This window comes from Rhamphochromis longiceps, linkage group LG17 (genome assembly GCF_057381845.1).
Source record: "Rhamphochromis longiceps isolate RC_006_pf linkage group LG17, R_longiceps_female_GT1.1, whole genome shotgun sequence".
In the NCBI taxonomy this organism is placed as follows: domain Eukaryota; kingdom Metazoa; phylum Chordata; class Actinopteri; order Cichliformes; family Cichlidae; genus Rhamphochromis; species Rhamphochromis longiceps.
In genome coordinates, this window is record NC_140573.1 from 33,526,759 (window position 1) to 33,529,905 (window position 3,147).

The window sequence follows — 3,147 nt, forward strand, 5'->3', positions numbered from 1 at the left end:
GTTTATTTATACATATCCAATTTTTTTTATCATTCACATTTTGGTGAGAGCCCGGTTATCAAATTCTATTTAATGAAATCACAAGTCCAAGCCGTCTACATAGAGATGGTTTAGTCCAGTCCGCCCCTGGGTTTCATGACAGGAATGCGAGTGCAGAATGGGAGGAGATAAGAAACAAGGTACAAGTTTCACAAATACAATGACATAATGCTGTTTACCAGAGGAATTATTTAGTTCAGAATTAATACAAAGGTTTACCCTACTCGTTAAACCGATACTGATAAGGATAAATAGGTTTTTATTTTTTAAAAATACATTCCGTCTAATGTATGTTTCTAAATTCTTGAAGTCAGAGAAGTAATGCATCCAGTTATTCTGGCCTTATGATGTTAAACATCCAATGGGAGATGATGACCCCCCCTTGAACGGAAACTTTTTAAAGGCAATGCACGCTGGTTTCATCACACTACAAATGACCTATAAATAACACAGGGTAAAATTAAGACTGCTCCAGTTACTATATATACCCTCAGGGGTAATGCCCAAATTGTGCTTACATATGCTGTAAACTCAAAGTCTGTTCTCTCTCTTCATCCCATGCCAAGTGACTGCCATATGGCCCTTAATGTATGGCAGAGTATGGCACAATAAAAGAAGTCACACTCCCAATAAGCAGGCGGTTTGAAACCACGGTAACTAGCTCTGAACATTGACAGCATGCATGACTTGTTCATATTTTAATAATGCACCTAAGGGGATTTGTTATACTCGTGTTCAGCCAGGCTCATAAACAGGTCTGTCTGCAGTATGGCAGTCCTAGCGAGTGGATAAAAAAAGGGGGAACTACACTGTCATGCAGGAATGCACCCCTGACGCTACTTTGCATTTCTGACGCTTGTGCGAACATCATGTATTTACTTAAACAATTCACGACAGACCTGTAGTTGTGGTCAGACGTTTTCATACACTCATTGTGGGCATGAATATCATGGTCATTTTGACCTTTTAATGATTTCTTTGAATTTTTTTCAGGGTGGAATAAATGTACAGCTTTAATTACTGATTTTCTCTGGGTCACAATTATATATACAGGCCCAAATATGTATGCTCACTTTAATCTTTTAATAATTGGTGCTGGTTCTATAATGGCTTTTAGCTTGACAAGACCAAGGACTATTAACTTCTCATTAGTGATCATGATTGTTCTACAACTTCTTTTTGAGACCCAAACTCTCATATGAGAGTAAACTGGTTAGGAAGTTCAGGAACAACCCAAGAACCATGAAATGGAAATGGCTGGAACACCAGCGTCTCTATCCACAGTAAAGCCAGTTTTACACCGTCCCATCATGCAGACCAAGAAAGAAGCTGCTCTAATACTGACATCTTCAAGCTTGACTGAAATTTGCATGCGCCCACATGGGCAAGCTAACTGCTTTCTAGAGTAAAGTTTTATGGTCACATGAGACAAATATGGAACTACTTGCTACAATGACAAGGTGTGTGTTATTGTGATATTGATACATTGCACAAAGTGGATGGAATAAAGAAGAAGGAGGACTTCTCCTTCATATCTACAGCTAGATGTTTGAAACTTGGATGCACTTAGGTATTCCAACAGGAAAATGATCTCAAACACACATCAAAACTGCTTTTGGAATGTATAAAGCAGGCTAACATTAATATTCTGGAATGGCGTTCAAAAGCTCCAACCTCAACCCTATTTAAAATTTCTCAGTTATGCTTAAAAGCCAGGTCCATATGAGAACACCAACCAATTTCAATTAACTTCCCCAGTGCTGCCAAGAAGATTGGTCAATTATCCAGCAGGAATTATCCCAGAAGCTTGGTCTAAGGAACTCGGAAAGAATAAAGTGTCTGGGATTCTTAAAGTTGCTTGAAAACGTTTCACCTCTCATCCGAGAAGCTTCTTCACTTCTAAGGTCAAATGGGGGGACAATCCCATAGGGTTTAAATCTGGGAGTCTCCACCATTTGACCTTAGAACTGAAGAAGCTTCTCGGATGAGAGGTGAAATGTCTTCAAGCAACTTAAAGAAGTCCAGTTCAGTTCCAGCTTGTTCATGGTTACCAAATCATCTGGCCAAGGTGCAACTTGTTAAGGTGCATATAAACAAAGAGTAGTGTGGGTGTATGTTTATCTTTGAGCCTGTATGTAAACCTTTATGTAAACTGTGTCAATGAGAGAAAAAAACAACCCAAAATCCAAACTTGTACACCCTATTCTCGTTCTTCTATGTAATTATTCCACCCAGGGAAAAGCCCCAAATTACTATGACATTCACGGCCATGATGAGGCAAGATTTAGGCAAGCTTCTGACTAGAGCTGTGTATATAAAACAATAGTTACATCACCACTACTGGTGATGTACACCACAAAGCCTACACTTTGAAAAGATTTTGGTTAAAATTTTCTCTGGTGTTTTCCATATAACTAATAAATAAAGTTGTTCCAATTTGCATTTTGATTCATATGCAAGTACTTCATATTCACTGGAAATAAAGATCATCCATAATCTCGCTGACTCGGATTAGAAACCCTGTTTGACTCTGATATATGCGTAGGTGGCACAGAACTTTAACTCCTATCATCTTCATACTCGTGTCCTTGTCTAATTGTTGCATTTATTTAAATCACTGCAGATGCCTTCAGCTGTAGAATAACTTAAGCAGTCTGCCTGAGTGGCATGAAATGTAACCTCACACTAAGTTCCTTAAGCATAAACCTTGACAAAACTGTATCTAACCTGGTACTCAGTTTGCAAAAGCGGCTTTTTCGTTTGGACACATTCTGCATGCCTATTCTTGTCATCAACATTACACAACACTTAGTTTTGTTCTTCTCTTCAAAGAAGAACGTTCTGGTTTTGCTCAGAGATTCCTGAACAGGAGCGTGTGTGTATGTTATTGGTTTGTGTCTGCTTGTTTTACTGCATACAAGAACATGTGATTCTTTGTGCGTACGTGTGACTGTGTGTGTGTGTGCACAGGTGAACGAGTATGCCTTTCAGATCAATCATCCTCTGCCTGGGTCAATGACAGGCTCAATTATCACTGTTGACATCTGCAGTGTAAAGCAAAAAACATAAAATCTGCCTTTGGCTTGCTGTCTGAGTTATGACAATATA